We start from the raw sequence: 14,871 nt of genomic DNA on the forward strand, positions 1-14,871 counted from the left end.
TATATATATATATATATATATATATATTATATATATATAAATATAAGAGAGAGAGTGAGAGAGAGAGAAAGAAAAAGAGTTATTTTATTCCACACGGGCAGAAATATAGAAAAAATATATAAGAATTTGAAAATGAATTGAGATTCCTTTAGATTTTTTATTTAAAAAAATTTTAAGACTTAACCAGTTTCCCAGATATTTCTGATTTACAAAAGGTAGGATAGAAAGTCGTGGACAAATTTGATTAATTTATAAGGGTTCATTAAAATCAAGATACATGAACATGTAGGACGGCAGATATGGCGAAGTATGATAATACGGAGCTCACAGTGGAGTAAACAACCTCGACGGCAACAAGTGTTGGTAAAATCATGGAGATATTCAAGTACCAAATCCAACTAAGATTGGATTTATGTAAAATAGCTCACTTGCTTAAAATATTACCTGTTTAAAATTGTACCTGACGCTAGCGAATTACATTACTATTATGAAATCTTCTATGATTGGTTTAATAAAATTCTACCGAAATAGCTGTCATCAATTTTAAACGCCATTTGTGTTTGTATTATACGTACATTCATCTATATATATATATATATATATATATATATATATATATGGTTTAAGTGATTGAGATTCAAGTGAATTTTAATGAATTCATATGAATATGGTCCTTAACTAGGATGCACCGAAAATCTATATGGTATTAACCATACGACAAGTGGGGTGATTACAAATAGGAAAAAAAGCAACAAGAATGGATTAAAATATCGGAACAATTGCTTCGTACGAGGACATCTTTAATAAGCTACAAAACATGCAGTAAATATAGATGGCTCGTACTCGTCAGCCGAAAAAACATCAGAGATTCCCAAACATCAAAAGGGGTAGATACAAATGAGGGTGTGAAATTAACTGCATTGAAGAAAGTTCGAATGCTGGAGATCCGATGAAAGGTCTTGAACTTACAGAATTTGTGCATGTCCATATATAGCTCATAGTGAATTGTTAATCAAGTTATGTGAAGAAATTTTGGATACAGTCATGCGAAATTTCTGAGAATCCGAGTAAGAAGCAAAGTCATATCGTGTAGAGGAACAGATTGTTATTGAAATTTACAAGAATCACAGATAAGTTCGATTCCTGGAGATCCGATGAAAGGTATTGAACTTACAGAATATGTGCATGTCCATATAGTTCATAGTGAATTGTTAATCAGGTTATGTGAAGAAATTTTGGGTACAATCGTGCGAAATTTCAGGGAATCCGAGTGAAAAGCAAAGTGACAATCTTATTCTGTAGAGGAACAGATTGTTATTGAAATTTACAAGAATCACAGAGAAGAGGAAGGAAGTAGAATTTAGTCAGTTACTGCTATTAATTGCTATCAAAGAGAAGGGAACGGGAAGCTAAAGGGAGGGACACACGTAGATACTATAAGAAAAATCTAAGCTTATTTGGTGCAAAATTCGAACTGAGGTCAATTAATTAATTTTTTTATATATTAATGTTACTATAAATAGATTTCAGGTTACAATGAGAGGTCAGTAGAAAGAAAAGAAAAAAAGTTGTTTTCTAATGAAACCAAACACTTATATTATATTATATTATATTATAATATATTATAATAGGTTTGGGATTAGCAGAATTAATTATTAGTGTAAAAGAAACTAAGAAGTTTAACTAACTAATTTTTTATAGGTAGGTTAAAGTGAAACAGACTAAAAAATAGAGATAAAAATAGAGTAAAATTTAAATTATCTACATAGTCTAATAGAAATAAATCAAATAACTTAAATCAATAAGTATTAGATAATACAGTTAGAGAGAGAATATAATCATAGCTAGTTAGATCGTATCTGTCTAGTTAAATATATAATATACTATGTAGGAGTAAAGTATAAATCGAAGTGATTTTATACAAAGTGATTTTAATATTCAGTTGCCAATTAAAATATCATTTAAAATATTTAAGAGTCTTAGTTCGAGCGTGTATACAAGAGGTTCCTAGTTCAATTCTGCTGTTCAGTGAAATTTCCCTATTTTTTCTATACATTAGAATTTCAAATATTTCCATGGAGCAAAGTTGACAACCTACTCTGCAATTTTTATAGGGTATTGCTCTTCTGACTAATTCCCAATTAAGGTTATATTTGATATCCTATATATATATATATATATATATAATATATATATATATAATATATATAATATATATATATATATATATATATATATATACATAAATATATATATATATATATATATATATATACATATATACATGTAAGTTATCAATTTGAAATTTTATTGATAATGTAATATTTGGTTTTTAATTGTGGGTGATAACACAAGTGTATGTTGATTTACATCTGTTATTGGAGAAGTCTTGAGGAAACAGAAAATTCCAAGACGGTGTCTTTAGAAGGTTCAAGAGACTAAACTACAGTCATATTGCTTAAAAACGAAAAACGACAACAAAATAAATATTGCATTATATCGTTGCTCTGACAGTTAGGTGGAATATTTGATTGAAGAAAAATAATTTACATGGCTGTAAAAGACTGCCAGGTAAGTCTACTCGATCGATCTAATAGTTGCTGCTGGCAAATATAAAATGAGATGGAAATAAATTCTATTGAACAGACATTTTGTACAGCAATGATTTCTTTTAGAAGAACACGGGATTATTACATAATGAGGTAGAAAACATTTATCAGTTGACTGAATTCTTCGCTCTTCATATTGTCCATGAAGCAAATACTTAACAAGTGACTCCAGTAAAATTTGACCTCGTAACTCTATATTGTTATAATAAGTTTCACAAAACATCTAATTTGATTTTTAAACAGCATATCTTCCAGATCAGGTTAAGAAAGAACGTAGATGGAATATTATATCAGATTCTAAAATATTGAGTATAAGAGAATTGTCGGTGGAATTTGGTAAAAGAGCTACTTAATAACGCAAAAAAGGAAACGATGATGAAGAGGAGGAGGCGAGGAGGCGGAAAGAGAATGCTTGTTATTATTGTTATTGATGCTGTTGTTATTATTATTATAATTATCATTATTATTATTATTATTATTATTATTATTATTATTATTATTATTATTATTATTCAGTAGTTTTATTTTTATAGCGTGCTTTCACTTCACTACCGAGCGCAGCTCTGTGTGCCTTGGGTATGTGCTGTGATTTGTTGTGATGCTCTGATGGTTATTGTATGGAAAGTGTTCTGCGTAGGATGTGTGCAGTGCCTAGTAGTGCAATTTTCTGTATGTTATATGTGTTTGTAAGTCCTGGTGTTTTTGTTATGTATTTGTCTGAATATTTTTTTATCATGCCTAATGCACCTACTATGATAGGAATTGTTTCTGTTTTCAGATTCCACATTCTAGTTACCTCTATTTCCAGGTCTTTGTATTTTGAGAGTTTCTCCATTTCTTTTAGAGACACGTTGTCATCTGCCGGTATTGATACATCAATTAGAAAGCATTGTTTTCTTCATGATCTCTGACAACTATATCTGGTCTGTTGGCCTTAATTTCTCTATCTGTGTGTATCGGCATATCCCAGAGTATGGTTGCTTTCTCGTTCTCTGTGACCTTTTCTGGTGTGTGCCTATACCATCTTTTTTCTGTTGTTATTCCATAATGTTGCATAGCTTCCAATGTATGTAGGTTCCAACTCTGTCATGTCTGTGAATATATTCCTTCTTAGCCAGGACTGGGCAGCTAGAGATAATATGATTTATTGTTTCTTGTCCATCTCCACATATTCTGCAGTTACTTGTAATATTTCTTTTCATTACATGTTTTTGGTAATTTCTGGTGGGGAGGCTTTGGTCTTGTGCTGCAATTAAAAATCCCTCTGTTTCTGCTTTGAGTCCTGAGCTTCTCAACCATTGCTGGGATTTTCTTGTCTATTTCTTTTGCGTTTAGTTTAGTGCAGTATTTACCATGAAGGGGCTTTTCTTGCCATCGTTTTATCATGGTTCGTTGCTGTTCTATTTTTAGTTTGCATTTCATTTGTTTTATAGCTTTTGTTGTTTCTTCATCATCTTCTTCTTCTTCTTCGTGTTTATTAGGTGGTATGATTTCTTGTTTGTATTTGTCAGCTTCCTTAAATACTGAGAACAGTTTTTCGTTTTGCTCGTGTTTTGCTGCTATCTGGATCAGTTTTCCTTCCTTCTGAAGTAGGTATTTTTGCAGTCCTATGGTGGTTATTTTATAGTAGTTTTCCAGCTGTATAAGGCCTGTACCACCTTCTATACGTTGTATATATAGTCTTTCTATGTCAGATTTTGGGTGATGCATCCTAGATCCTGTCAGTATTTTTCTTGTTTTCCTATCTATTTTGGACAGTTCATTTCGTGTCCAGTTAAGGATATTGTAGCTGTAACTTATAACTGGGACAGCTAAAGTGTTGATACCTATTATCTTGTTTTTAGCATTGAGCTCTGTGTTTAGTATTGATCTAACTCGTCTATAATATTCTTTTTTTATTTTCTCTTTCATTTGTGTGTGTTGTGTCTTATCTAGTTCATGGATTCCTAAGTATTTGTAAGTTTGGCTTTGGTCTAATTCTTTTATTTCATTGGTTTTATCTAGTGTGATGTTGTTACTCTTAACTAGTTTTCCTCTTTTCATGGTTACTTTGGCGCATTTTTCTAATCCAAATTTCATATCTATTTCTTTGGTAAATCCATGAACTGTCTTTAATAGTGTTTCCAGCTGTTTGTCATTTGCAGCGTATAGTTTTAGGTCATCCATATATAAAAGGTGGCTGATTGTTTTGCCGTAACATTTATATCCGCATCCAGTTCTATTTAGCATATCAGATAGAGGTGACAGTGCCAAGCAGAAAAGGAGTGGAGAGAGCGTGTCTCCCTGGAATATTCCTCTTCTAATGGGGATGTCTTTGGTTTTCATGAGTCCCTCTTTTGTTTGGAGGTGTAGGACTGTTTGCCATTTATTCATAGAGTGCTCTATGAATTTTATGATTGTTGGTGCTACTTTGTTAATGGCTAGTGTTTCGAGGATCCATGTGTGGGGGATGCTATCAAACGCCTTTTTGTAGTCAATCCAGGCCATACTGAGGCCTTTCTTCTTTCTGTGGCTGTCTTCAGTTACGGCTTTATTAATCATTAGTTGATCTTTACAGCCATATGAGCCTTTGCGGCATCCTTTCTGCTCTTCTGGGAACAGTTTGTTTTCGTCCAGGTGCTTGTTCAGCCTTTGCGATATCACTGCAGTAAATGCCTTGAACATAGTAGGGAGGCAGGTTATTGGTCTGTAGTTTTCTGGTTTTGCTGTTTCATTTGATTTGGGAATTAAGATGGTTTTCCCCTTCGTGAGCCATTCAGGCATTGTCTCTGGCTCTGCTAGTATGCTGTTAAAGTTTTCAGCCAGCTTTTTGTGCATTCCTGTAAGATATTTCAACCAGAAGTTGGGGATCTTGTCATGTCCAGGTGCCTTCCAGTTGCTTAGTTTTTGCAGTGCCTGGGTGACCTCTTCAGTTGTTATGGGGGTCCAAAGTTGTTCAGATGCCGAGTTTGTTATTTTGATACTCCTTTTTTTTTGGCTGTTCGTTCGCCGACCATATTTCTCTCCAGAATTCTTCCAATTCTTCTGCCGGTGGTGCTGCAGTGACTTCTATTTTATTTTTGCCCAGTTCTTGGTAGAACTTTTTGGGGTTGGAGTTGAACTTTTTGTTCTGTTCAAAGAAGCACTGGCGTTTCTCGTACCGGCGGATCCTTTGAGCTTTGGCAAGGATATCTTGCTTCAACTTTTCTTTTATCTCCGGCAAATCTTTTTCTGCGATGTTATATTTGCGGAGCATTTTTGTTCTCTTTTTGTTGCTCAGTAGCGTTGATTGTTTGCTGATTTCATTAAGAATCGACAGGTCTTTTACTAATTTTTAAAATTTTGTTTTGGATGTTATTTATTCACAGGGTTTGTTTGGGTGGTGGTACTCCTGTTTGGGTGGGTTTGGGTGAGTATCCAGGTTCTTTTGTGGCTGCAGAGGCTGCTGCGTATATCAAGTCATTTAGTTCAGTGATATCACTTTTTTTTGTTTCAGTGGCTAGTTCAGTGACGGCTAGGTTTATGCTGTTTATAATTGGTGTTGTTATTTCGTTTATTTTTATTCTTGGGAGGTATGGTCGGTGGTCCATTTTGGGCTCTGTGGTTTTCAGTTCTTTGATTATTTTATTTTTTATATTATCATAATCATTAGGCTCCCCTTCGTTGTTTACATCATGTTTGTTGGGAATGTTGCGTTTGTCTTCGTGTTTTACAGTTTCAGTATTTATATTATTGGGCATTGTTGTGTGGCTTCTATCTACATTTTCCTGGTGCATTTTTTCTTTTAAATGTTCTATTTCTATTTCTGATATTTTTTTGGCTTTGAGAATGTATCTTCGTACGTTAGCTAATTTATTAAGGTTCATTGCTGTATCCAAGTCTATATCTCTATTATTTTCCTTCCATATTTTATATGTATGTGTTGTTGTATTTTCATTTTTTGGGTAGAGCATTGCTGTGAAGTATGCGTGTAAGATAGAAATGTATTCCTCACGTGTCCATTTACGTCTTTTGGGTTTTATTTGCGGGACATGAGGTACAACGTCCGGCCCATTATTTTGACGGTCGTCGTTTTCGTAGGGTACCGGTCCGTTTATTTCTGTTGTCACATTATTTCGCACATGTAATTTTTCGTACATTTTTTGTTGTAAGTTTAATGTACGTACCGCTCGATTGTTATTCTTGGGTTGAATAGTATCGGTGGCATTTAATTTCTTCGTAGTTCCTTTGTACATGGTGTTTGATGTCGGGGATGATCGTGATGTTCCACGCATGTTTACATGTGTTGTGTTAGAGGTGGAGACAATATCGAGTCAAAATACATCATTTCGTTTTGAAAATAGTAATAAATTTCAATTGGTATTACTTACTCGGATACAGTCCAATTCTTTGTTAGTAAAACTTTGGCTCCATAGGATGTCCTTGTTTTCGATGTTTGTGGATAGATTTCGGAGCTCTGTATTTTCCTTCTTACATCTTAAACGTCCCCGGTGTTCTATCTTAAACGTCCCCGGTGTTCTCTCTTAAACGTCCCCGGTGTTCTCTCTTAAACGTCCCCGGTGTTCTCCTCTTAAACGTCCCCGGTGTTCTCCTCTTAAACGTCCCCGGTGTTCTCCTCTTAAACGTTCCCGGTGTTCTCTCTTAAACGTCCCCGGTGTTCTCTCTTAAACGTCCCCGGTGTTCTCCTCTTAAACGTCCCCGGTGTTCTCTCTTAAACGTCCCCGGTGTTCTCTCTTAAACGTCCCCGGTGTTCTCCTCTTAAACGTCCCCGGTGTTCTCCTCTTAAACGTCCCCGGTGTTCTCCCGTCTATTATTATTATTATTATTATTATTATTATTATTATTATTATTATTATTATTATTATTCTATGTTTGACTTTTGCTTTATATTTGTACAAGTTGGCTCCAAGTCTCACCCAGAGACCTCAAGAGACAACAGGTTGGAAGTTCATGTTGTTGTTATGCCTAGTGTGCCATATATTTGGGGGGGTGTTGGTGTTGTACTAATGAATGTCTAAAAAAAAATTTTAAATATTATTATTATTATTATTATTATTATTATTATTATTATTATTATTATTATTGTTATTATTATTATTATTAATATTGTTATTATTATCATCATCATCATCATCATGGAGAAGATGACTATTATCATGTTGATAATGGTGATTTTCATGGTGAAAATGACGCTGGTGCTCATATTTTGTATATTTTTATGAATCACGTGAGAATGGTAAAAAAGCATAACCATCATCATTTACAACATCTGCTTCTTCAGACAGTTTGTCGTCTCCAACATCCACATCATACACATCATGCTACCTCCTTCTTCTGCACCATCATTGTCATCAGCATCGTCGCTGTTGTAACGATGGCAACTACCATTCCTCTCACCACGTCTTTACCGTTTCATAACATTTTCCGACAGTTGTCTTCTCTCTTATTTGTTTCTTTTCTTTCGTTGAGTTCGATATGTGTGGCAAGGCATATCTATCACGAAACCACTTCGACACAACCATTATGACATGCGTCTGTAATAGAGCATTGAAAGAAGATGTTGGATGGGTTTCCTATGGCCGGTTGTTCTTCGAACTGAATTAGATTATGCTAGAAGAAACGACCACGGTGATGATTGTATCAGAATTCTAAACCAAAATATTTTTTCTCGTAAATTCTTAAAAGTTCAGGCACGGCCACATGGTTACAGCGTTCGCTTGACAACCGCCTGCCTGTAGATGAGTCCCAGCAGTGCAACAGTTTAGGCAAATGTCTTCTAAGATCGTTTTGTTAGTTATGCATTGCTTTGTTAAGTGTTCTTGATGGGCTCTTTACCTTAACCCCTAATTACACGCTTCCCGAACACTGCCACTGTTTGCCTCTCCTCTGGTAGACTCTTACAGCACTTTCTTTTCCCCATCGAAGTTTTCATCTCTCATCACATCGCCTGTAATCACCACCCTCACTCTTATTCACGCTCCTTTTTGTGTGTGTGTGAGGGGCTCTTTGCCTTACATGTTACAAGGCAACATCCCTTGATCTGACGGTATGAAAGAAGTACCGACAATATTCTCTAAAACAGTTGGTCGTAGAAACAACAGCACGCCATGCTTCCCCAATCCATTGGATGCTGTCAAAACATCTAAGTCCATGCCAGGATGGTAATGAGACCGAAAAGGATGAGAATTATATATTGAAGTGCGAATGCGCGTGCGCGTACCTCACTTTGTACTGACATCGTGCGCGTCTCTAAACGTATGCTTTCGATTGACTTTATGAATATTTATGTGCAAACACACATAGCAAAGCAGGCATACACACTCACAACACACATGAGATGGGTAACTTATGATTTGCCGGCGAAGATATTAATGTGTTTAATGTATATTCACGATGAAGTTTGTTAACACTATAATGCTTGGGTATGTGTGTGTGTGCGTGTGTGTTCATGAATGCCATCGTATAGATATGTACGTAGTGTAATACATTCTCATATTCATAAGACTACTGCATGGTGAGATTATTTCCGGGTTACTCCGTTTTAATTTCATCCATGTCTTACTCGCCGCTTTCCACATTGGTAGCCAATAGACACAAGTTTACAAACTGTCAGACTGAACTTCAGTTTAACACCTCCTAGAAAGATAAATAATTATAGCAGTGACCTCAGAGATCAGGGAATCGTTCAAAACATAAAATATTTACACCAGTAGTCATTTCAATAGATACATACAAACATCTAACTCCCTCTTGCTTTCTTTAGTATCTAACTCTATCGGCAATATGTGTGTGTATGTATAATAAATATGTATTAATCATTAAGTGGATATGCATTTATGCATATGTATATACATATCTATCAGAAACATGCACATTTATATCTATCTATCTATATATCTATCTATATATATATATATAAAACATGCATTGAGTCGAAACAGGGGCAGCTGTTTGTCTTGTACTCTGTTTTTTCGTTGTTAAAAAAAGTCCGTTTCCTTGTTTGGTTTTATATCTTCGTTTCTCGTTGTGTTCTACGTTTATTTGTGGTGTCCTGTACTCATATATGCATGTATATATACATATAGATGTAGGTATGGACATATATGTATGTATGTATGTATGTATGCATATGTTTTATTTATTAAATTATATATATATATATATGTATAATAAGAGAAAATAATAACTTTAATGGTTTAAAAAAAACAATTATTTACGGGTAAATTTCGGCATGTAAATATAACCATTAACGGTTGGAACATCTATAGAAGTTCAATATATATTTTTGCATATAAATAAAAGAGGCAGGCAATAGGTTGCTTAGCCACATACCGAAAAAATTAGAAATAGCAGTCAAAGACTGTTTATTTCTATTTTCTACAAATAAGACTCCACATACGACATATCCCTGTAATTCACATATGCAAAACAGAAGGAAGAAATAACGAAAGCAAAGTCTAATGGTTATTTACGAACGCATTTCTAGAGTAGGAATATAATATAAATTCCATGTCTTTCATCAGCGTAAACCACCACTAAAATAGATTTATCAAATGCTACGTACCTCCACTTCTCGATCAGGCGACATCGAAGTCTCATTTGTAGAAAATAGAAATAAACAGTCTTTGACTGCTATTTCTAATTTTTCGGTATGTGGCTAAGCAACCTGTTGCCTGTCTCTTATATATATATATATATATATATATATATAATATATATATATATAAGTTCAGTAAAAATTTAGATTCAGTTGAATATGGTGCTTAAGTTAAAGGCACCAGAATTTGGTATGGTATTATCAATATAAATCAAAATGGGGTGATTATAATCAAAATAAGCAGCAAGGGTATCCAATATATATATATATATATATAATATATATATATATATATATTATATATATATATATATATATACATGTATGTGTGAGTTGACTGTTTGCATATATATATATCAAAATAAGCAACAAGAATATCTTCCGTAATTTGATACGATCCTTTCACGATACATCATTTTATTAAACATTGTAAATATTACAACAGTTTTAAACTGTTCAGCCATTTATAGAGGTTTTCCCTTAATACATATTTTTATATTAATTGATAACATTATAGAGAGGGTACATATATAGACAGATATATATATATGTGTGTGTGTGTGTGTGTGTGTGTGTGTGTTGTGTGTGTGTGTATGCGTGTGTGTGTCTCTATGTTAGATTTAGACTACATCTACCAGAACTTTCAGTGGCAAAAGAGAGAAAGCGTGCTCCATAATGGTCTGATGGCCGTGTTCTTTTCCAACCCTGTCCAACTGATCTTCGTCCATTTGAGGTTTCTCGTATTACATGCTTACCGTGTAGTGTTGAAGCGTTTTGGTTTAAGAGTATTTTTAGCCTATTATTCGCCATTGGCTTATGATTATGCATTCATCCGTGCTATGTTTTATTAAGTGCACTCCTTGATGAACCTGTTACAGCATGGAAACCATACGTCAAAAAACAAGCTTTTGGCGAGAAAGTCTACAAAAGATTTGACCAGTGCATAACAAGCGTCTCTCATGCCATATCTATATTTAGTCTTGAAAAGAAGACGGTAAAGGTTTGGAAACTTTGAATATGAAAATACTTTGTTCGAAACAAAAGGAAAGAAAGTGATGCGAAAGAAAAACCTGTCGCCACAAAATTTATAACTGCAAAATATAAATAAACGTAAGCAGCTATTTATATATGTACACACTCATGTGTGCGTATTTGCATACATGTATTTATGTGCGCATATGTTGGCGTATGTATGTGTACGTCAGGGTATATGTGCGTATGTGTTTTTTTTGTTTGTGTACATTTGCGTGTAGTTTAACACATTCTGAATCTAGCATATCTGGCTTTCTTCTTCACTGACTGGTTCAATCAAAGTATGTATGTATGTATGTATGTATGTCGGGTCGTCGGCGACTAAACCAGCAACCCCACCAAGCTTTCTTGGTGAGGAGGGTGTTTATTGGACACCCTGCGGGATGAAAAACAAAACCCGTCAAAGGGCGGAGGAACTCTTGAGAGTCAACGGCCATCCAATAAATGTCTTAAGGCTGTATCATGCGCGGCGACATAGAAATAATCGGACTGAATACCCGATCGCGCGGTTAAACCATTGGGAGTGAAGGACTCCTAGCCTTTGTCAGGGCATCCTTCTAGGAGAAGGTAACTCAGGAAACTGGGATAACCCCGACATAAAACCTGCGGCTCAGTGGTTACGGATGATGTCGACTTGCTCTTCTTTTCGGATTATGGCTGCTGTTGCTTAGTGAGTGGGATTGACTCAGTGCACAGCCTTTCCTCACTTTAAAAAAAATCTTTTTGCACTGGGATTGCACGATAATAACATTGATTAAGCTTCGCGCAATGGCCATACTCGATAACGAGGGGGCAGTCACCACCATGTATGTATGTATGTATGTATGTATGTATGTATTTATTCATCTTAATTATCTATCTATTTCTCTCTATATATATATATGTGCGTGTATGTGTGTGTGTGCGCATACGTGTGTGTGTGTATCTGTATTTCTCTACCTTAATTATATCTGTGTGCACGTCAGTCCGTCAGTCTCTCTCCCTATCTTTGGGGTTGTGCACTATGAATGATTACTAATGTTGGTGTCACTTTATACATTCGATTTTTTTTCCTATTTTCTTTCTTTATATCTTTATTCTTCCAACATAACCTTCCTCATTTAAAAATCAATTCTAATCAAAACGAAAATAAATTATGAAAAGCTTATAAAAAGCTAAAAAAGAAAACCATTAAAACCCAAACAAGCAAAATGTAAAAATTAATTCACCAAAAATTAACAAAAAAATTAAGATTATTAATTAAATCAATGCATGGTTGGATTGATCAATAAGGTAAAAATGACGTAGAGACCACCTTTTGTGATTAATGATTTTGTTTTTATCGAAAGATAGAACACATTTTATGAAAAAAATTTGAAAATCACTTTTGTGGAGAAATTTTTTCTCGTCAAGGTAGACATACATCTTCATAAATTACGTCTGCAATCTAAGATATAATACATCTATTTCCTTTTTAAATTTTTAGTAACTCGCCTTTCTTTTGTTTTAATATTCCCTATGTATATATATATATATATATATATTTTCCCACTTTTACTTGTCTTTCAGCTTGAAATGGTTCGTCACTACTTTTGCTGCGCTATTATGTGGGGAGATATCTTCCACAATGCACACATTTTAATACATACAAATATACATATACATGCAAACATATATATATATATATATATATATATATATATATATACATACATTCTTTCCTCTGTAACATTCTGGCTGTTTACTCTTTCCTACTTCATCTCATTTTTTCGACTTTTCTTATCTGCTTTTAAGAAATTTAATTTATAGTTTTATATGATTAAGTTCTTGTACTTGCTTCTTATTTCACATTTGCTTTTCTTTCCTTTTTTTTATTACTTTTTAATTTTTTTAACCAAATTCTATTTTAATTTTTCAACGCCAGTTTTATCTTTAAAGTAAAAAATTCCATTGTGATACTTTGTTCAAAATTTATAATAAAATAATTTAATACAATTAAAAAAGTTTAATATGAAATCTCTGATTTTCTGCAATACTTTACTTTATCTATTTTATCTCTTAAAATAAATTTAAAAAAAACTTATATATATTTTTCTGAAATATTTTTATATATTTCTTTTGACTTTTTAAAAATCTACTTGATTAAAATCAATGTCTTCTCTGAAAGCAATATTTTCAGAAATTTGGTTTCTTGAATGTTAATCAAGCAAATGAGATAAAAGTATAAATATACTCCTGGCTAGGGTGCTTGTCATGAATAGACAGCTTGACCTCCATTCCACGATCTTTCGTACCGATCAACTTTTTTTAACTTGATACTCTGAAACAAAATAGGTGGGCCGGTCACACATCTTTTTGTATTACGCTGTAGTGCCGTAAAGAAGGCAGAACACACAGGAGAATGTCATCCAGGGTACAACAGTTTTCATACTACAACGGTATTGTCTTTCTTGGAATTATTTTCTTTATCTGTTACACTGGTCAGGGATAAACAAAATGATTCCTCCTCCTTCAATATCTCGCACTAACCATTTCTCTTTTATCCTGTCAGTCCCAGGCATTATTCACTAGGACTAATTCATCCAGTTCCTACCCTTGATCCCTGACATTTAGCTCATTAACTCCTTCTTCCACTTCAACTAGACAACACGTGACAACTCTTTCAAAAATAATTTTCCCAAAATATCAGTTTGCAGCGTTGGCGGCAGGAAATCCCAGTCAGACTTACAAAATCCCTCTTGCTTACCTAAACCCTCGACAGTTTCTTGAGATTCTCTTTTATACGCCACATCTAATTTTCACCGTGCAATATAGAATGCAGTGACTTTCTAAGAAACATACGTAACTGTAGAAATGGATGAGAACTTATAATAGCCATGCCAAGAGATCACCAGACTGGGCCATTCTTTTAACCCTTTTATAGAAAACTTAGTTAAAACTTGTTAAGTATCGTTAGCGAAAGAATCTGAACACTAAAAGTATGCTATCACTGTAAAAATTGATAACGCTATGCAAAACCGTTATCCATGGTTGTTGCTGCTTAGCCATGCTAATTCGGTAGATCTAGGATTATCGAATTTTACCAGTGATTTTGTTGCCAACGACTACATTGATAACATGTCCTATTTGGGGTAGTATTTTACGATATCAGAAAAATTTTGCTGCTATTTCTAAGAAACTGAACGCCTGACCTGAAGTTCACCCTTTAGCTCGGCTACACTAAAGCATTTCATTAAGTTTTCTCGAGTTTTTTCTCTGTCAGCAGAATGCAAACAATGAAATAGTAAATATGATTCAATCAACACCAGAATAATTTCGATTGCACAATGACTGATAGGAGAACTGAACTTGTGATTGAGAGGTCAGTAGTTTTGAGGCATTTTATTTGGTTAGTGTCTGAATATTTCAGCTAGACTAGGCATAATAGCTGCTGAACAGCAAGCTCTATACAAAGCTTAAATCTCACAATGCTCAGTGATGTATCGTGGTCAAGGACTACAGGAAAAATGATTACCGCATACTCAAGATGGTCGCAAATTGATATGTAATCTGTATAAGTGTACAGTCATTTAATTGTTGTTCTGTAATGGCAAACATTTATTTATCCTCTATCTAACTACCTCATTGGGTGAAACACTTTTCCTGATTCACATCTGAAAAGAATAATTCCATTCT

Source organism: Octopus sinensis, linkage group LG17 (genome assembly GCF_006345805.1).
Source record: "Octopus sinensis linkage group LG17, ASM634580v1, whole genome shotgun sequence".
NCBI lineage: Eukaryota > Metazoa > Mollusca > Cephalopoda > Octopoda > Octopodidae > Octopus > Octopus sinensis.